General features: G+C 42.4%; 1 protein-coding gene across 18 annotated transcripts in view; it reads right to left on the bottom strand.

The window, feature by feature from the left end:
• The window catches only part of Atxn1 (ataxin 1), a 410394-nt gene that overhangs the window by 289569 nt on the left and 98366 nt on the right, over positions 1-22459 (bottom strand). For all 18 annotated transcript variants that reach the window (XM_076939095.1, XM_076939097.1, XM_034510061.2 and 15 more), the window contains one exon: positions 7926-8054. The gene's annotated coding sequence lies outside the window, so the exon portion shown is untranslated. The remainder of the gene's footprint in view (positions 1-7925; positions 8055-22459) is intronic.

Genomic DNA, 22459 nt, shown 5'->3' with positions numbered 1-22459 from the left:
ATAGATAGATAGATAGATAGATAGATAGATAGATGTGTGTATATGTATATATGTATATATGTGCATGTGTATATGTATTTACACAAAATAAATAAACTTTAATAAGAACATTGAGAAAATAAAATGGAAATGTTCGAGTTTTAGTACTTCAACCATGCAGGACAGACAAGTGTCAGATTCTATGGCATGCTACAAAATGGTGTGATATTGTATGTGTCCAAGTCAGTCTATAATCAGCACAGGAAGACTGACCTCTTAATGAGTGCAGGAACAGACCAACTTTTGTCTTGATTTTAAAGACAAAGAGACTGGAGGTTGCATGAGAACATCATGCAAAAACAAAAATAAAAATACCTGGCAAGTTTCAAGGTGAAATTTAACCTCTCCCACTTAATGATTTAATGATGCAAAATAAAGAATCAATAGGAAAAATATGTGAACTGTAGAATTGAACCCCCCCCCCCAACATGAAAATATAGCTTAGGAGACATGTAACTGGAGGCTGGGAAGATGGTTCAGTGGTTAAGAACACTTCCTATTCTTCCACAGGACATGAGTTCAATTCCCAGTACCTGTATTGGGGGAAAGGGTACCCCCAATTATCTGTAACTCTAGCTAGCTCCAAGGACAACTACATACATGTGTACATATATACACATAAATAAAAATAATATTTAAAAAAAGACATATAACATACCTCACAGACTTGCTGATAAAAACAAAATTATTTGATTATGATATAAAAAGTGAGGTTTTTGAGTGACATTTTTAATGTATTTTTTTTCTTTAAAAAATATCCATCCTGCTTTCTTTTACAAAGGAACTCTTAGGGAATAAAAATTAATTTTGGAGATGACCTTTCATTTACTTAAGCCAAGATTTTTTTCTCTCTCTTTTGGTATTTTAGCCAAATAGAATTCTTAGAAGTGGAGGGAAAGAGAAAAAAAAAAAAAAAGCAGCAAGCATATTCCTGGAGCAGGGTAGCCTTTCAACGATGAAAATGTTACGTCAACCTTTTTAATGTTATCCAGTCTTGACTTTTTCAATTCGCTTTGAAAATCCCACACAGTCGCGCAATGCTGCCAGTACAGCAAGTACCATTAGCCTGGATTCCCCCATTTGGCAGGTATCATCCTAGATGTCACAGACCAGCTAGAAAGGAAATTTCTAGTAACTTTACAAAGATGGTTACACCAGAGCAGACAGGGTTTTATCTGTTGTTAAGTCTTCCAGGACCAAAGGTTCAACCTAGGTTGTTTAGTTTAAATAATTTAACATTAAATCCAAGCACTTTCATAAAATGGTTTAGTCAGAAACATCTTTTAACAGTTTTTGGGAAACTGGAATAAGTTCTGGGATCTGGTCAGTGGTCTAATGGTTGCCTAGTGTATTAGGGAGCCCTGGGTTTAATTCTCAGTACTACATAAAGGCAAGACAAGATAGAGAGCTGGAATCCCAGCACTTGGGAAATAGAAGCAGAAGGCTCACAGGTTCAATGTCATCTTTGGCTTCAGAAACATCAGGATGGTGGGCAGCCTGTGCTCCATCAGCTCCTGTCTCAGGGCACACCAACAGCGACAGGAAAGAATGCTCCTTTTGGAAGATGCCACAGGAGCCCAGGCAAGCTATACTGAAACCTGAAATGATGCACGGGCCAGGGAGTGGACAGAGGCAGGAGACTGCAAATCATCCCACAGGAGAAACCACAGCTCTGTGAATGGATGAAGAACAGGAAGACGGGATGCCCAGCAGCAGACTGGGTTCAAGTTGCCAACTGATCTGTATCTCTAAATGAGAAGGCAGTGAAAGTGAGGATGATAACTTCAACTTTATGCTTAGCCCCAAGTTCAGGCTCAAGGGGTCCATGGGATTTCTGACTGGAGCCATATGAAGGGAGTCTGGAAGGAACTGGGTTCAGGATCTGAAGGGATGGGAATGTTAATGTTATTCACTGGCAGAGTGGTGAAGTCCCCTGCCACACAGCACACCACACACAGAGACACAGACAGACAGACGGATAGGGACACACACACACACACACACACACACGCCAAGGAAAGCATGTGAAGTAACAGGATGTGACTTTCCCATTTCTTTCAACAGTATCTGCACTGGCAGCAGTAGTTAAAATTCTAATTTCTTTGGATGTACAGAAAATACCTCCCTTCAAAGCTCTCAAATTGTCAGTAAAGAAGAGGACCCATCAAATCAATCAGCACCTGCTGATTCCCGCTCTAAGTAAATCCATCCCATTTCCTAAAGTAGTATGCTTTTGCTCAAAGCTAGACATAACCACACAAGCTTCTCAGAGGGACTTCTGCAATTAGTAGCTTGTGATGGCATCAACTAGAAGAGTGAATCCTATGTCAAACAGAGTCTGGGTCCTGCTCTATAGAACACTAGCTTAGGTATGTGTGGAACCAATCTCCTCTAAGCTAGAACACTTCTAGAACTTTCTACAGATGTCTGTAGTAAGAGCAGTGAGCATGCTGGCTCTTATTTTGTCTTTTGAGTTTCTTACACTATAGCCCACACTGGCCTTAAACTCACTATGAAAGTCCAGGCTAGTTCCAAACTCATGGTAATCCTCCTAGCCTTAGTGTTCCAAATGATGAGATTATAAGTCTACTTGGTTCCCAGTAGACTTTTTTTTCCTACTAATACCAATTTTCCAAAGAAGTACCTAGTATGTTACTGCTTAGAATTTGGACAAATATCAAGGCTGCTTTGTGGCTAATAGTCTGAGCCACATGGGTTCTAACTGGGCAGATGCTCTGCTAATAAGATCAGCTTTTCTTTTGCCCTCCTATAAAGAAATGTGACTTCTAAGAAGGAAATATTCCATGTACCATTAAAGACCCTCCAACTCAGGAATGCTAGCTAGCTATGGTGGTACCCACCTACAATTCCATCACTTGGTAGCCAGATGCAGATGGAGAAGTTTGAGATCAGCAAGGCCTACATAATGAGTTCTAGGGCACTCATGGCTGGCTACAGCCAGAGCTTTTCTCAAATCATCTGATAGTAGAATAAAACCCCACATTCTACATTTTCTTTAATTGGTTAGTCCTCCTCTACCTGAGAGCCTTTTAAGAAAGGCTCTGAATATGTCAGACTCTGGCAGATCTCTAAGGAGACAGCTATACCAGGCTCCTGTCAGCATGCTCTTCCTGACATCCACATCAGCTTCTACCTTTGGTGACTGCACAAGGGATGGATATTCAGAGGCAGATACTCAACAGCTAACCATTGAACTGATCAAGGGGTTCCCAATGGAGGGGTTAGAGAAAAGGAGCTGAAGGAGCTGAAAGGGTTTGTGGCCCCATGAGGAGAGCAACAATACCAACCAACCAGAGCTCCCAGGGTCTAAATCACCAGCCTGGGAACACATGGGGAGGGACCCATGGCTCCAGCTGTATATGTAGGGGAGGATGACCTTGTAGGGCATAGGTGGGAGAGGAGATTCTTGGTCCCATGAAGGCTGGATGCAGAATGTGGGGGAATGGGAATTTGAGGGTGGGGAGGTGGGAGTGGGGAGTGGGGGAGCACATCCTCATAGAAGCAGGAGGAGGGGGATGAGATAAGGGGTTTCTGGGTGGGGGGAAGAATGGGGTAAGGGGATAACATCTGAAGTGTAAATAAAATATTCAATAAAGAAACAGAAAGGCTCAAGTGTATGTATGCAAACAGCCATACATTTCTGTCCTGCCGATGGCAACCAGGGCACTGCTTTTCTGCATCAGGGCTCTCACACCTACACCCACTTGAATGAGAAAAGCCACTCAGAGAAGTCCAGCCAGGTCTCCATGAAAGTCACTCTCCAGAGTGGCATCTGCTGTTAGCTTTGTTTTGGGAATCCATGCCCATTTGCCCATACTTAGAGAATATCCTGTTTTCACTTTTTGCTTTCTAATCTCCTAGATTGAATGAAAGGACAAAAAGATGCATTTCAATGGCAGAATACCTGTTTAACATGTACATGGTCCCCGATTCCATCCCAGCACCAAAGTGAAAGCTATAACAGATACCTGGGAGTATATATTTTTCCAACATCACACTTAGGTGTGTCTTCTCACACAAACTTAATTCATGAACAGCCTGCCTTCTACAGGCAAAACTGTGGATAAGTAACAGGTGAAGAAAAGAAAAGATTGTAAAAAGAGATTTTTTTAAACTTGATCTTAACTAGATAGCCCAGGCAATCTCTGTCTCAGTTTCCTAGAAACTGGGATTATGGGTATGTAGCATAACACCAGCATCGAAAACAAATGAGATGCATTTGGTAAACTATGATATTGTGAAATATGCCTTTGCTATTTGTCTCCATTTCCTGGCTTACAACATTTAAAACTCTTAGAAGTAATCAATGTCCTTTGATACAGGCATTAATTGACTTGGTACCCACAGAGCTTCAGTACAAGACACACCAAGGTTAGATTTACAGGTTAGGTCATTTAGCCTATCTCCCAATCTCAGAGGAGCCAGAGATTGAGCTGAGTGTCTGTGGCCAATGAGGTCATAAGTGTGCTTATGCAATGAGGCTTCCATAAAAATACTCAAAGGGCAGGGTTTTAGGAGGATACTATAGGTTAGCCAGCCCAGAGAATGCTGAGGCTCTGCATCCTCCCTCTCCCTCCCTCCCTCCTTCCCCAGCTCTTCATCCTAACATCCACCCTCTTCTTTGCAGTGCCATTATAACATGTCAGTAACAGCAGTGGTACACAGCAGTGTTATCACAGCAAAGAAAGGTATTTGCTTGAAATCTGCGACTCCATCTAGCAAACTCATGCAAACCCAGGGAGGAGGTGCAAGGAACCCTGCCTCATGTCTGGTGGGCCAAGAAGCCCACGTGAAACAACCTAACTTTGTGACTTAGGCAACACTGCAGGACTGACCCCACCTGACGTCATCAGAATAGGTTGTTTTGCTTGTACACATGTTCACCAATATGTTCTGCCTTAGAACACACAGTAGGAGAAACTGAGTTTGTTTTTCTCAATATCCGGTCAGCAATGGCTATCTTAACAGGTTTGCCCATCCCAATGGCCCCATTAGCTGTTCAGAGAACAAGGAGGGTATTATACGTTCTGTTAGACCCATCCACCAGGACTGCACTGCATGCAAACCCCTGAGGAGTTCTGCCCGAAGCAACGGACACCACAGGTTTCTTTGGAATCAAAGCAAAGCCAGGTTGACTGCCCCGTGGTTCCAGGTTGGGTGGCAGAGCCAAAGGAAGAGGAGCCAAATGTCACCACTGTAATTCGTTAATATCAGACTCAAACCCAGACTCTGCCACTGTCATTGTGGAGCTACAATGTATAGCCACCGGGGCTTAACATTGTCTTTTTCCATAACAGGATAGCTTTCCTACCACTCAAACTGACCACCTGAAAGTCCCACCAGCTGAAAGAAATACAACTCAGAATAAACTGCTGAGGGCGGCTGGTTTGGCCTTGGGAGCTGGCTGCTCTTTTGTAACTCTCCTCCAGCTGCCCAGCATAGAGCGGATGTCCCCTCATACCAGACCTCAACAGGAGCTACTGCTGTTACAAGGGACAGAAGAAAGAGACATGGGAGTGTTTTCCAAGAGCCTCTGGCCTGGGGTAGAGAATGCTTTGTGTTTAGCTGGAACTGGGTTTCTGAGAGTTTATATATACTGACTTCCTATCCCCCAAAAGGTGGATAGGATTCCTCAATTTTTGTCATTAAAAATTGATAAATCAAAAAATAAATATGACTCTCATGGTGAATATTGCCTAGATCAATAAGGGAGCACTTCACTGGGTCCTTCATTGTACTCAGACCTGCAGCTGGACAAGGGAAATATTCATAATTAGTCTCTAGACCATTGTTTGAAACTCAAGTAGGCAAAGAGTTAGGTGGGGCAAGCCATTCGAGTTTCCCCATACCCCCCCCCCCGAAAATTCTGATTCCTTCAGCCTGGTGTCACTGTGTCTTCAACCTTAATAACCACATCCTGGTAACTCAGATGTAGAAGGTCCTGAAATGAGACCACCATTGAGAAACACTGGCCTGTGATGTCGGTCTGTCCTATAGCAGGCTACACCCTAAATGTGGTACTAGCAAACACACAGCTCTAGGTAGTACCTGAGGGTCACAGACATTCATCAAGCGGGTCTTCTTAGTCATTTGAGAACTCAGGAAGAACTTAGAAATGACACCCTGCATTCTGGAGGGCAAGCCTTGTTCACAGGGAACCCCCAGCAAATGTCTTCAGTGGGTTTGTGATTCACTATGGCCCACCGAACACAGTAGACATATGGGGGGATACTCCATACACCAGACAGGAAGGACACGCTCCTCGGGACACTCATAAGCTGGTGTCTCCAGATCACACCCAGTCTACAGTGCCACTCTGCAAAACTCATGTGGTTTCCTGCTCCTCATAATTTAGCATTTGTTAGAGAGAGAAAATGCTGTTATGAAACCCAAATAATGTGCCACTCTGAGGCAGACAGCCAGCTGCTAACAAGAATGACATGTGACCATCATTTTAACTGCTGTTCACAGCTCAGCTTTCAGGAAGGAGATGTTTAGTAAGAGAGAAAAAAACCAGAACCTTCTTCTCAATGGAAAACAAAGTTTGAGGCTCCATGGAGTGAACGGGTTTACACTCAACCAGTCACACAGAGATAAAAATCTGGGACCTCAATAGAAAGGAAAAAAAAAGAGGAAGGACAAAAATTTAAAAGACCCTTGCTTTGTTTATTTTAATACAAAATTCATGAAACATTTCTTTATTAATGTCACAAGGGAATTAAATTATTAACCACCGAATCTGAATGTACTGCTTCACCAAAAGACAATAGAGATGAGTGAGTCCCTTGGGAGCTGGACCTTTTCTTCTATACTTGCTCACAGGATGACCTCCCTAGCTCCCTGCAAATGATAGTTTGCCCCAGGCACACAATGAATTCCACCAGAGAGAATGGAAGATCAGGGTTATTTAACTGTACTAGAAGGCATTGAGTTTTCAATTTGCAAGAGGCTAGAAAGATCATGAGGGCACATCCACTTTTACAGGCCAGTGCTATGCTCTCCCAGTGCCCTCTACCATAGGCTCGAATGAACAGGCTCAAATCTGAGGATTGCTTCCAGGAATAAAGCCAAAAAGACATGCAGAAGAACCTATGTTGTTTTAGTATATAGTTAGGATTTTTTTTAAAAAAAGAATATGTAATTAAAACTTGGAATTCTTAGACTATAACTCAGGCAAAGGTGGTCACTCAGGGGACCAAGAACACCAATAAACAGAATGACCAAGGTCTATATTCTACAGCCAGGAGGGTCGCTTATATTTCACAACAAATATATGATACATATTAGAGAAAAATGGAAGTGAGAACCAAAAGGTTGCCAACATGAAGAACAGAGCAAAAGTCTGAAGAAAATACTAACTTGATCATAAATTACACACTTCTTTCAATTGACCACAGTGCACCTCATGTTTACAAGTTACACAGGAAGCACTTGTGGAATGTGCTAGAAACTACTGATGCTAGCTTCACCTTACCTGCTCCAGTACTGACTACAGTATTGTATAAGAGTATCACCAGATAGCTAGACCTTCTGTATGACTCATTAATCCCTTATGAATTTGACTAAAATAGAACTTACAGACCACACAGATTATTTATTGTTTGTGTGTAGACTTGTGTGGGCACTTGTGTTTTTGTTGTTGCTAGTCTTTGTTATTTTTTGGTTTTTGTTTTTTTGTTTGTTTGTTTGTTTGTTTGTTTTGTTTCATTTTCCCTAACCACAAGTGTCTTGCCCTGAGGTCTTATTGCTTAAGCCATGGGAAAAAAATTAGCTATGTATCTTATTCACTAAAATATCACAGCACATCAAATAAATACTCCAAATGAAATTTAAAGCATGTAAACACCAACCCAGGGATGACTTACCCCAAACCATTCCTGTTTCAAGCTCATTCGTGCAGGCTGGAGTCCACTCTGTTTTGCTCAGGGTCTACTGTAACCTTACTTTTGCCGTTTGAACACAGATCCTTTCATTCTGTTCCAGGACGCTGCAATCTAACAAAACCAAACAGCAAGTCAGAGTGGAAAATGCCACTTCAAGCAGTTGGTGATTATGCAGGGGAAATCCCTGGGTGTTCTCAATGTCTATCTCATAATGTCAAACAAGCGTGTCAATCACCTAAAGGAAGCTATCACATATCCTCTACAGTGGTGCCCTAAAATACTGGAAAGAAAGAAAGAGAGAAAGGAAGGAGAAAAGAAAAAGAAGAGAGGAAAGAGGGAGGGAAGGAGACACATACACACACATGCAGAGAGAGAGAGAGGAGAGAGGAGAAGAGAGAAGAGAGAAGAGAGAAGAGAGAAGAGAGAAGAGAGAAGAGAGAAGAGAGAAGAGAGAAGAGAGAAGAAAGAGAGAGAGAGAATGAATAAAGTAAACCTATGCTGGGGAAGATAGTATTTTCCAATAGGCAAGTACTTGCAAAATATCAAATTTACTAACTGAATGGAATAAAGGAAAGATTCTTTAGGTTTGAATAACTAAACATAATAACTTCTAGGTACTAAGGGTAAAAAGTAGAGGAAGTTTTGTTTTGTTTTTGTTTTAAATCACTCGTTCAGCCTGTTACAGTCTGAGACTGCTGTGTGTGATGATGCTGTATGCCTATAATCCCAGCATTCAGGAGGCAGGAGGCTTGGGAGTTCAAGGCCAGCATAGGCTACACAGAGGCCTTCTGTGTTTAAAAATGCCTTCCCCTCAGGTCTTACTATTCTGAAATGGTTTAGAGATGAACATGATAAGTTAATTTGGCTACTTTCCTGGCTCTTTGTCATGAAAACATTTTCAAAACTATGTTATTGCTTGAGCTATGGGGGGAACTGACTATGCATCTTATTTACAAAAAATATCCCAGCTCACCAAATAATTAATTCAGACGAAATTAAAAACCTGTAAATGCCAACTCTAATGGGGTGACTTACCCTAAACCATTCCTGTTTTCAAGCTCACTCACGCTTGAATGAGCATCCATCTGCTCATTATATTATATTTTTTTTAAATATAGAGCTTTTAAGATAGAACAAAAGACCAATAGCATGCAAGAGAAAGGAAATTTCCATTTTGCACTATACAGGGCTAGTTGATGGATTTCCCCCTATCTACCTCTTGATAAAGTTGATAAATACCATCTCCTCCCAGGATGGAAAGTGCTAATTACAGTACATGGTAGGTATGAAAGGAACAGTAAAGGTATTCATGACTCCTCACCCTGACTGGGAACAGCTGAAGCCTACACTGGAACCGCCTATCATATGGCCATTCTGGAAAGTTCTTTTCCTTCATGAGCTGTATTTAAAATTCTTTTGTCCCCAGCTAGGGTACCAGTTCCTCCTGAACCATGGCCAAACCCTACTGTTCTGGTTTTTGATAGTGGCCTCTTGAGAGTTTGGAAGCTGACTTGAAAGGAGTCTGTCTCCCTCCACTTTAATTTTGTAGCTTTGCAATACTTGTCTCCTATCTATCTTGAAAGCCTGTGGGAGGGTTGTCACCCAGTTCTGAGGATGGTGGCTACATCAGACTGTAACTGTAGTTCTGGATGTTGGAGGAGAGAGCCTGAAAATAGACACTTTGCCCCTCCCCCAACTTTTATATTAAGACTGAGACAGGAATTAGGGCTGAAGCTGACCCCCCCATAGGAAAGACACAAAGGCTAGGCATGGAGATGTATGGCTGCAGTCCATACAGTCAAAAGGTCACCCCAAATACAAGGCTAGTAGAGTATACATTGCCAGTTGGGGGTGGCCAGGGCCACATAGCAAGAGAACAGAAGGCTACCTCAAAACAGTGGCAACAACAGAAAGAAAACAACAACAACAAAACCCAAGAGGGTCTCAATGACCTATTTTCTTTGGCTTGAACTGAAATAAAAAAAATGGTCTCTAACACAGAACAGAAGCAACCAGGGCCAGCACCTCCCCTCCCCTGATCATCACATGAAAGGACCTCTTAACCTATGTCAGCTCCCGTGTTTTGGTCTTCATGTCATGGCTCCCCACAGGCACAGTATAGGTAAATGAGATTCTTTCCAGCCCTAGCAGTTGTCGAGAGTATAAACAGATCTGTTTTTCGTTACCAGTTTCCTTTTTAGAGTATAAGGAAGCAAGGCAATGCCTGGTGACCACATACAATGCTAAATAAACGTTAAGAATCTCAGAAGGGCTTCTGGGATGACCAAGAAAGCTACCATCACACCATCCACTTATAAAGTGTAACCTTTCATGTACATCTAGGTCATTGGGATAACTAACATTTTTATTTGTTTTCTTGCAGCAGGGTCTCAAGTATTCCTTGAACTTACTATGTAGCTAAGGATGACCTTGAACTTCTGATCCTCTTTCCTCCACCTGCCTAGTGCTGGGATTATAGGTGTACACTACCTTGCTCAATCTATGCTGTGCTAAGGAGCAAACTCAGGGTATCTTGCTTACTGAGCAAACACTCCCAACAACTGAGTTACAGCCCCAGTCCGTAACTGACCCTTTGAAAGACTTTACAGGCTATTGCTTTACAGAACAGTCAGCATTTTCTAAGAGGAGTTCCAGGGGTTTCTGGTTATCTGGTTAGATTCATGTGGACCATTCCAACAGAAACTGCAGGGATCTTGGCCCACACAGTAAGGTGAATCGGCTTCAGTGCCATGCAATGAGTGTCCAGTCTGGAAGTGCGTCTGACAGGAGACAGAAATGCCCTTTGATTTTTCTAGAGGACACGGGTACCCACAGAAGATGGGGTTTTAAGAGCACCTCTCTTCGTCTGAGCAGTTTTCTTGAACTGTAACTTACCCCCTTGATGGGGGCAGTATGTAGTAGTAACAGTAACACAAATCAGGATAAGCCTCCAAGTTCAAAGAAAACCTGTCTTGGGAAAGACAAAATTCGGAGGAAACAGGAAGGAGAGCCTTTATCTCGAAAGTTATTAGTGGTCGTCAAACTTTTTTTTCTTGGAACTAAAAATAGCACCTGTTTTCCCCCCCCCCCCCCCCTTACAGCCACCAACTTTCTACCTGGGTCTTTTAGAATTGGACAAGTTCTCTGCCACTTCATGAAACTTCTACAATGACTCTCCCACCCACCCTAGAGAGAGCCTTACACATCGTAAAGACAGAGGAAGTGAGTCAGGACGCTGACTAGACTTTGGGTTGAACTCTTTACGTTAATTGATTCATTTATTTCTTTCACTTTTATTTTTATTTTGAGATACAGTTTTGCCTGATAGCCCAGGATGGCCCCTGTCTCCTAAGGTAGCCCAGTGTACCTCCCAAGCACTGGGATTATAGGCATGGAGCACTGCCTTCAGTTCTCTTTGACTTTTAAAGAATATTAAAATCATTTAATGCTACGCAAAGTGGCTTTAAACTAAAGGAGCTCACCAGTATCCTAAGGTTTCTATTAAGGCACGGAGCTCAATGTTCAGATTTGCCTTTGTCCTTAACAAAGAAATTCCTTTCCAGATTATATTGCTGTCACCTGTCTATGAGCAAAATCCATTTGTATGTTGAGAGAGCATGGGGGACTGGGGTAGTCAAAGGGGAGGGGAGTTTCACTGGCTGAAAAAGCCATGCGTCTGGAGACTGGAGAAGCAGTGCCCATGGTATTTACAGAGAAAGAGAGAGACAGAGAGAGAGAGAGAGAGAGAGAGAGAGAGAGAGAGAGAGAGAGAGAGAGAGAGAGAGAGAGACAGAGAGAGAGAGAGACAGACAGACAGACAGACAGAGAGAGAGAGAGAGATCCAAGGAAACAACAGTTTCCATTTTTCCACATCCCAGTGAGGATGGAGTTAAAAAGGACTCATTTTGTGATTCCCAGACGATCCTCAACTACATACACTGTGATGGGTTACAAAAGAAAACCACTAGCTGGGCAACGTAGTACTTACTTATAATCCCAGAAATCAACAGGGAGGCTGAGGTAGGGCTACTGTGAGTTCCACTCAGTTCTACCTTTGTAGTCATCTTTGACTACAAAGTGATTTTGAAGCAAGTATGATACATGAAGCTTTTTCAAGAAAATGAAGAAAAGCAACAATAATACAAAACAAAAGGAAACACAAATATGGTCAGAATCCCAGGACTGGAGGTGGGGGGAGGAGTGGAGAAGCCCATCTGTGGACATGCTTGAGTATGTGACTAGAAACCATGAGTATGTAAATGTATCTCTAGTGTGTGTTCAGATTTCATAGGCATTTGGGGGATACTTTTCTGGAGGGTCATAACCAAGGGGTGCTATGTCAAAATAAGCCAAACACAATAAAGCTTGCCACTGTGAAACTTGTTTGCCACCCTTGGTCTAGCTGGATAGATATTTTTCAACCAAAGTCTTAGCCTCCTAAGCAGAATTAATTCCTAATGTATCCAATAAAATTTTCTAAAATTAACTGTGATTTCTAATTCACATTGTTTTGCATATATTTGAATATCCTACCACCAACACAATCTCTACAAATACAACTGGATCCTTTGTGACTTATCTGAGCTAGTAGGTATAGCTTTACAATGTAACAATCACACATAGACAACACAGGAAGAAATTAAAGGATCCATGGTGGGATCTTTCCTCAGTGGTGAAAGGGTCGTTCATTTAATAATGCTACTGGGGAAAGTAGCTCCTTATTTGGAAAGAGAAAAAAAAAAAAAACCTTTATTATATACAGAACGGGAAATAAACTCTAAAGCTGATATGCTGGCATGGTCTATAATTCCAGTACTTGAGAAATGGAGACAAGAGGACAAAGAGACCAATGTGTACCATATAATGAGACTGTGTTTCAAAAAATAAAGTAAGACACTGGAGAGAGATGGCTCAGCAGTTAAGAGTTCCTCCGGCTCTTTGAGAGGACCCAGCATTCATTTGGGATCCATTACAACTATCTGTTAACTCCAGCTGTTAGGGATTGGATGCTCTCCTCTGCCCTCCTTTGGTACCCACACATGTGGCACATATTCACACAAAACACACACACACACACACAAATAAAAATAAATATTTAAGTAAAAAAAATAACTGAATTCTAGATGAACCACAAAACATACATATCCATACTATCACAGAGATCCACACTTGTGATATTTCTTATCTATAAATATGTTTCACAAAAATTTAAAGACACAGAAATAACTTTACAAGCATAAAAACTCCCACAGGCTACTGAAAAGACATTGAGTTTTACGTTACGGAGGAAAGAGAGTAGAGGCTTTGCATGGAGTGGTATGATGTCTTGTCTTATACGTTCAAGGTCATTCCATCTCTTACAGGAAGAGCAGTCACAGTGCATGGCTGAACACAGAGCCATTTACTACAAAGAGTCATGAGAGCATCTTGGGGTGCAGACCTAGAATGATAACTATTTGTAAAGCTAGGGTCTCTTAATGAGAGCCTGTCTAAAAAGGAGGTGGGGTGGGCTGGCAGTGCATCTCAGTGAGAGAGCCCTTGCCTTGTATGTGCATGGTCCTGAGTCTAGAACTGGTGGAGTTCTGCATCCATTCACGGAGTCACGTTGACAAATTGTGTGAGAGGAAGAATCGGAGCTTCCTCCTAGCTCCTGATCTAATCATGTCTGAGAACTGTGCTGCCTCTAAGCAGGCTGGGAAAGACTACGGAAGATCAGGGAAACAGTTATACATATTCATGGGCACAGGATGGGAGACACAAATCATAGCACCTGTATTGTCACAGGCAGCCTCCAAGGGGTCTCCAGTGGCTCCACGTCTTGATATTCACACCTTGCTGACATTTTCCATTTGAGTGCTGATTAGAGTGTGTGACTTGCTCCAATAGTAGAATGGGGCAAAGGTCACGGGATGTCATTTGGGTGCTATGGTGTGTGTCGGAAATAGACTCCATAGATGTGAATGTTTGCATAGTTTATTGCTATCTGGTCATGCTATTTTGGAAGGTTGTGCAACCTCAGGACACAGCATCTAGCTGACAGGTGGAAGACAATCCTATCTATTATCTAGAATGCACACGTTTGAAGTTTTGACTTTCCAGTACAGAAGGTGCTGCTAACTCACCCTTAGCACAAAGGATGAGCTTGGCACACACATCTCCATCCTATCGACCTTCCTCGGACCTCTACATTTCTTCTTAGACACCCCTAAACAACATGTACAGGCTATGTAACTGTCAGAGAGGATGAAGGGGACATTTCTTGCTGTTGAAGAAAATCCTTAACCTGGCACATCGGGCTCCATTTACTTTACTGGGCTGGATATAGGACAGTTTGCAAAGGCTCTGCTGTGTGTTCCACCAGGCTGTGTCCTTCTTTATATGTAAAAGTTGTTATTTAAACCAGAGAGTACTGGGCCCGAGAGTTGGCTGGGCCTGTAAAATATCTGGCTTGCAAATAGAAAGACCTGAGTTCAATCCAATTTCCAGAATTTATTAAAGCAACAACAATCCAATCAAACAAAAAGCAGGTAAAAACTGTACTTCAAACCCCAATACTTGGGAGGAAGGCAAGCAGCTCCCTAGGCACATTGTCACATAGTATAGCTTACTTGACAAGTGCCAAGTCAGTGAAAAATCCTGTGTCTCAATGACACTAAAAGCTAGTAAGTGCCCCAAGGAAAGACAGCTGAGGTTGTTCTGGGGCCTTCACATGCATGTATACACACACACATACATACACACACATACATACACACATACATATATACACTACACACACATGTATCTGCATGCATGTGGACACACACACACACACACACACACACACACACACACACAGTCCCATGTATCTGCAAAGGCCCCATTCCAAGACCCCCATTGGATGCCTGAAACTGTATGCACTGCCAACACCTATGTACAATTCTTATACATCAGCACACATGTGTTGTATTTTCTTCTCATATTGTGCCATTTAATTACTAGGACCAAAAGAATTTAATGAGGAAAGGGAATAAAGGAAACCTTCAGCTCAAAGTTCAGGGGATAGCATACCATCTTGGAAAAACTGAGACAACAGAAGCTCAAGGCAGACAATTATATCATGTCCACAGTGGGAGGAAGAAAGGAATGAGGGCAGGCAGCAGCTTAGTTGCCTCTCTTCACTACAGCAGTCCAGGATCCCTGTCCAGGGAATGGTCCTTCCCATAATTAAGATGGGTCTTCCCATATTGATTAACACAGTCAAGATAATCCCTCACCAGGGTTCTCAGAAGTCATCTCTCGGGCAATTCTACTTTCTGTCAAGTGGACAATTAACCAGCCAACACAGGATGATGATTTAAATTTATGAATTAGGTGCAGTAAGAAATTAGTGATAACTAATAATGCAATAGAACAGCATGCTGTGATAAAACTTGTTGGAACCTTTGAGTTATTTACTTCTGGAATTTTCCATTTAATTTTTTTTTTCTCTGTTGACTGAAAGTAACTGAAATTACAGAGGGTAGAATCGTGGCAGGGTTGGGGCTACCATGCTTAGTGGTGAGAAAAAGTGCTCGAACATCAAGGGAAGCAACCACCATGATTTGTTTGGATTTTTCTGAATAATAAGTAGGGAAAAAAAATCCTTAGTTGGTAACAGAGAATTCAGACAACATGGTTTCAGTAGAAAGAAGAGAAACCAAATTGTTTTCAAAGCCTTTGGATTCTATAAAATGCAAAGCCTATTGTCCCTCTAGTTATTGAAACGAGTGAATTAAGACATCGCCATTGTTCACTGACACAGACGTATGCAATACAAAAGTGGGAGGCATCCTGTCTGACTTCTGCCTCAATTCAAATCCAGAGTGGTATTGTGTCAGAAGGAAAGCATTTCTGGTTTAAAGGTGCAGACTTCTTACTCTCAGTAGGGTAAAGTCCATCACAAAACAACTAACAGCATAGTTTTGATCCATACTAGCAGAATTCAGCATCTGTCAGCTCCGAGTCCATGGGTTCAACCAAGAGAGGACCAAAAATAGTCATGCAGGGACTGAGGAGATAGCTCAGCTAGCAAAGAGCTCCCCATGCAAGCATAAGGACCAAGGTTTGATGCCCAGCACCCATGTAAAACACTAGGCATGGGAACACACTCTCAACTCCAGTGTTGCAGAAGCAGACACAGAAGGATCACTGGGGCTCAAAGGTCACCCAACTTAGCCAAACTAACCAGCACCCATTCTAGTACCAGATCCTGTCTCAAACAACAAGGTTGACCTGTGGCCTCCATGTACATGTGCACACACATATATGCACACCTACATCTGCACCCACATGAGAATGCACACGCACACACACAGACACACACACAGACACACAGACACACACACACACACTTGGGAAAAATATGCTCTATATGGAAAATATACGGATTTTTTTTTTTGGTAAATGTTTTCTGCAGTTGCTCTATCTCTAAGCGATATGACACAACAGATAACGGAGTGTTCACACTGCGTGTTAGGCAGTATGAGCAATCTCAAGATGATGTGAAACACAGGACAGGAACTGTGTGGGTTTATGCAAACACTGTGCTATTTTATTTATAGGGGATTTTGGTATCTCTGAAGGTCCTGGGACCTATCTCTGCAGACACCAAGGAACTGGTTCACACTTATCGTGTTGGGGTAGCACCCATAGTCAGAAGATACTAGAATTAGAAAAAAAAAAAAAAAAAAAAAAAAAAAAAAAAAAAAAAAAAAAAAAAAAGAAGAATCATGAAAAAATGCAACAAAACCCACTGCCATTTATAAATCATGCTGTAACCAAAATCGGCTAAGCTTTCCAAAGTCCTGAAGCCTGACCAAAGGTAAGTTGTTGCCAGTTAAAAATAACCAACAGTAGCAACAGCTTAGACAGCAAGGATGCTTCCACTTAACCTGCAATTTGGACACTTTGTAGAAGGAAAGCACTGTTGTCTTCTGACATAAGGAGCAGATGCTACTAATTAACACACAAAAATGTCTCAAACAGCGTTAGAAAAACATATGAGTTTGGAAACATAAGAAGAAACAGCTTCGGAGAGAACCAGCCAGACAGGATAATGCAATGGAGGATAAGGGTTGGATTTTTTTTTTTTTTTTTTTTTAAAAAGACAGTCAATCAAGCTGGTAAGCTTGCATAAGCCTTCCTGTAAATAAAGTATGGATTTAAAGGAAAGTGCCTGATAAATATTGCTTCTTATTTTTTCAAAACAGGGAGAAGCATGCACCATCTATGAGCCACAGTGTTCAGTGGGAGGTTATATTCCATTAAAGAAGAATCCTAAGACAGGGATGAGAGGAATTTAAAACGTTGGGATAATTTCAGGGAATACCCTTGAGGTGCTGACTGTAAATTACAGGACCACACTTGCTAGCTGCTATGAGGTTAAATTATTAAGCAATAACCTTGGCCAAGGCTGGATATGTAGCATTGTTGGCTTGATCTCCAGCATCCGATGAACCATGGTGATGTATGTCTCACTGACCAGGACTAGGGAGGCAGAGGCAGGAGGATGACCACCCAAGATCATCCTTGCTATAAAAAAAAAAAAATCTAGGCTGGCTTGGGATAAATGAGATCCAGTCTTAATAAAAGACAGAACAAAAAATAATACAGAATATTTATCATGTAAAATATTTATCACGTAAATCTAGTTCATTCATCCTATCTATACACAAACATACACACACACACTCTCTCTCTCTCTTCTTTCTCTCTCTCTCTCTCACACACACATGTACTCTCCCATATACTTTCATACACTAATGCACACTCATATACACACACACACTCTTACATACACACTCACACACACTTTCACACACACACACTTTCATATACTAATACACACTCACATACTCACATACACACATACACACACTCATACACTAACACACACACCATAAAGCTTGGGAGCTTGTGAGTGCACAGTAGGCACTCAGCATCTTATAGTTGTGCTACAGCCCCAACTCTTGAGTCCTTTTAATACTTTTTATGTTTGTCAAGGACCTCAAAAGACTTTTGATGAGGCAGATTATATTTAACCACAATGCATTAGAAATTCAAATGGAATTTTAAAACACTTGGAAATCCTTTTCTACCATACTTGTGGGGGGGGGCATATGTGCCTGTGTGTATGCACATTTGGATGTGTGTGCACATATTCTACAAGTGCAGTGATGTGCGTGTGTGTGTGTGTGTGTGTGTGTGTGTAGAAGCTGAGTTTGATGTTGAGAGTCTTCCTAGATTGCTTTCTACCTTATTCTTTGAAGCAGGGTCTCTCAATTGAATCCAGAGCTTGCTGCTACAAGTATCTAAAAGTCCCATCTGTGCCCCCAAGGCACCAGAATTACAGGCTTGCCCATGGAGCCCACCCTGCATTTACGTGGATTCTGGGAATCTGAACTCTAGTCCTCACACCTGTACAGCAAGAGCTTTCTTTCCCCACTGGGCCATCCCCCAGTCTCACTCAAGAGCCACATTTCCTGGATGTGGTGAAGCTCAACCTTTTGATTCTTCAAAGGTCAGGAGGACAGAACACTGATAAGGATGTTATATAAATGCAATCCAGAGCACCCTCACTGCCCGCATCCCTGCTTCTCCCTCTGACAGAACGTTTATGAAACAAGGTCAGAGGAAATGTCAGTCACCTCGAAGGTGCTGTTTCCAGTGCTTTCCAAACCTCTGCTCTCTCAGGGCAGTTGGCTCAGCATTATTCATCCCCTACCTCTCTCTACCCCCTTGTCTTTCATTTCTCTCCCTACAGGTGCCTTTCCTTGCATTACCCAGAGCCCTGAAAGATATGTTGGATACCTTATAGACTAGTCTTAATTCTTGGCTATTGCCCAGCTCCAGATACATTCTATCTGGATCTACTCTGTCTCTCCCTTTCTTCCAAAGTGTTTCTAGCATGGATCCCATCAATATGGCCTCATCTGCATACCCTCTGTCTAGGTGTCAGGTGGCCTCCTTCGTGTGGACATGTCTCTCAAGACTATTGGTAGATAACCGGCATCTTTATGATTTCTGGTGACTTGGTTTGTGACAGTGCTGAACAAATGAAAATAAGCTTGCTCTCATTTTGTTTTTTCTCTAATCAGTTGATGACTAAGAACCCAGGCATGAGGGGTAAGAGGATAGCCAAGTTGTAAAATATGGGCTTAGCATGTGTGAGCTCCAAGGTCCAGCGAAGAGAAGGAGGAATTAGAAGAGAAGATAGGGGAGAAGTCAGAGGAAGAGGAGCCAGGGAAGGACAAGCTGGAGGAGGGCAGGAGAAACTAGGGTCAGAAGAAACAGAGGAGGAGGAAGAGAAGAACGAGGACATAATTTTTTAATGTGAATTTTCTTTCTAAAGTTCCTTCCCTTTAGTCCTAAGATTCAACAGATTAGCAATGTAATTCTTCCAAATGTTTTAGATATTACTAAGGAGGCTAGCGTTCTCTATAGTACAGACAGCAGGATTCTACGAGGCGGTCCATGCCAACTTCTCTGGAACATTCTCAGAAAGAGAATTAGTTCTTTCCTAATGTGAGCTAACATTAGGGAAAAGTAGGGCAGTGCATTAATGTTTGGCAAAAAAGAACTTGAATCTGGGGTGTGTCCAGCCATCTACTGCTTATATCTTGCCTATTTTAAATACTCAGCCATCCTTAATCTCCGCCCACCCACGCCCATTGCCAGCAGTCCCATGGTTGTTCAAGAGTTCTATATCTAACTCTGCTTCCAACAGGGCTGCCACCAGCAAGCATAGGTCTCTTTAATGACTATTGCCATTTGGATCACAGCATATAGGATACAGAGCCAGAATCTGTCCCATTTTCTTGGCTTCCTAATTACTCTTTGGAAATGATGCTACACCATTTTAATTGACACGATACATATTCAGTGGTAGCAGGCCTTTCTGGGTACTTTGCCTTCAAGAGGCAGACTTTCTCCTCCTCCAACAGTCTTTCTCTTAGATAGAGCAAGTAAGTTGAAGACCTATGCACTTGCCATAGGAACATGGCCAAGAGCAGACTATTCAGTGTATTGACCATCTATGTAGCCTGTAAGTTAAGAAAGGTGCTTGAATGGCCCCCACTGTGTAACTTCAGTAAACGTTCCTACCTGATTGCTGTCTTCCCACCTGGAAGGTCCACCACCTAGGTGGGGTGACATAGTCGCCCACAACGCTTGCTGTCTTCTGATACCTACACTCCCACTCTCATGCTTCTTTCCATGAATCATTCTCAATGGAGATGTCCAACCACCACAAAGGTGGGGGAGGGGCATGGCACAGTTGACCTCTTAGTCCCACTTCCTGACACTGCCATTCTAGTCTACTTCAAATATTTACTTACGGGAACGCATAAGTAATTACAATTTTTGAGGCCCAGTTCTGTTTCTGTTTCAGTGGGCCTCCTCAGTGTGCAGTACCACAAAAGACTGTTTTCCCAGACTTTGTTCCTAAACAGAGAAGGGATGCCATACCAATTTGGTGAACACCAAACTCTGCCCATTGTTCTTAAAAGTCCAGATGAGCAAGCTCAAAGCACGTTAAGCTGTTGGGACAAGGCTATCCTAACTCTGTTCCTTTGCTGCCCAATTTTACACCAGTATTTTAGGTACCTTGAGCTCACTCCTGAGCCCTAGATACTACAGACTACCCCAGGCCAAATGAGGGGATGTGGGGTCCTGGCTATAATTCCTAACCAAGAAGGGAAGAACTAAGGGACCATCAATAAAGCAATGGCAGCTGCTAAGAGGGGACCCTGGCAGCATGGTGTCTATGGGTTCAGTCAGGCTGGTCCTCATACCATCACATCACTGAATGATGCAATCTGGACATACCAGAGTCACTCCCTCTGCTCCTTCTGAGCCTCCCAAGTGAGCAGGTCCCAAATCCTGTCAACTCTACTTCCTGGTTTTACCATCTCAATAATTCCCCTTTCCTGCCTCTACTGACATTATACCCTTCCTGACAAAGGTCTGACAACTCATGTGTTCCTCTGTCACCTCTCTACAATGCTGCCAAACCTGGCTCTAGAAAGGTCTGACCTCTGTGTAACAGTACCCCTTTACACTGCCCCCTTATTTTTTACCTTTTCTATGGTTCCCGTAACTTGAGGTCAACTCTGATCTGCAGATATTGATGGAAAAGCTCCAGAAAGAAGCAATTCTTAAGTTTCGATTTGCACACCATGTCGAGGAGCGTAATTAAATGTCACGCTGTCCCACTCTGCCCAGAGTACAATAGTGGTGATGCGGCTGGTTTGAATAAGCCAAAGAGAAAAAAGTGGCAAGCAGGGAAACTTCGCAAAATCATAAGAAGGGAAACCATATGCTGAGCTTGCTCAGATCCACAGAATAGTAAGAGACCTTGAGAGAGTGAGTCGCGTAACATCTTTAAAGGATTTTATTATAGCTGTTCTACGTTACCAGTAGCTACTGTTGCTAATGTCTCCCAGTGCATAACTTCTAAATTAAACCTCACTGGACAGATAATATAGATGAAAGAATCAGGATATGTAAGACTTGATACTCTGTTGTCTCAGGCATCTACTGGAGGTCTTGGACTGTGTCCCTTGCTGATAAATATTGACAACTGTAGATCTCAAACTGAGACCATAGATAGTACTGGGACAGCGGTGTGCTGTTCAAATGATCACATAAAGGGAAAGGGGTTCAATCCCAAATACTTAAAGCAAACTGTCCCACGTAGCACTGCCAAGTTGTTAGGATGCATTTCCCGACTGCTTGAAAGGTCACATATTTAAAACGAGATTAAAAGTCAAGCTAAATAAAATAAAGTGACTTGGGATAATTTTCAGGCAGTTATAAAAACAGAAACAAATGTTATTTTTAATCTTTGGCTCGTTGGAAACCGACAAGATATGAATATGAATTTGGTCAAGCAACGCCTAACTAACTGCCGTGGCTCACCACGGCCACGTGCCAGCAACTCCACTTTGTGGTCTGTGCCAAGGTTCCACGTGGAACATATCATCTCCCTCCCAAACTGTCCTCATTAAAGTAAATTTACTGTAGCTGATTCTTGAGGGGATGACATCATGGTGACTCACAAAAGCATAGTAAATAACTCTTCCCCAGTGAGCCGGCACAAACGTCCTTGGGAAGTTTCACACATCTCCTTGAACGTGAGACACTGCCTGTGAGTTTCTAAGACAGTGAAGGCACCAGTAGTTTCACCAACACACAGTTTTGGGGAGATAGTATACCAGCTACCTGTCCACAGGAAGGGGGTGTGCTAGGCATGGAGGCGTGTGCTATGAGTAGGGGTATGTGCTTTGAATGGGGGTGTACTTCGAATGGGGGTGCATTATGAATGAGGGGTATGCTATAAATGGGGTGTACTATAAATGGGATGTGATATGAATGGGGGTGCTATGAATGGGAGGTGTGCTATGAATGGGGGGTATATTTTGAGTGGGGGGGTGCACTACGAATGAGGGGTGTGCTATAAATGAGCTGTGATATGAATGGGGGTGCTATGAATGGGG

Source organism: Arvicanthis niloticus, chromosome 8 (assembly GCF_011762505.2).
Source record: "Arvicanthis niloticus isolate mArvNil1 chromosome 8, mArvNil1.pat.X, whole genome shotgun sequence".
NCBI lineage: Eukaryota > Metazoa > Chordata > Mammalia > Rodentia > Muridae > Arvicanthis > Arvicanthis niloticus.
Note: the sequence above shows the minus strand (reverse complement) of the source record. Positions and strands in the feature narration are given on the sequence as shown.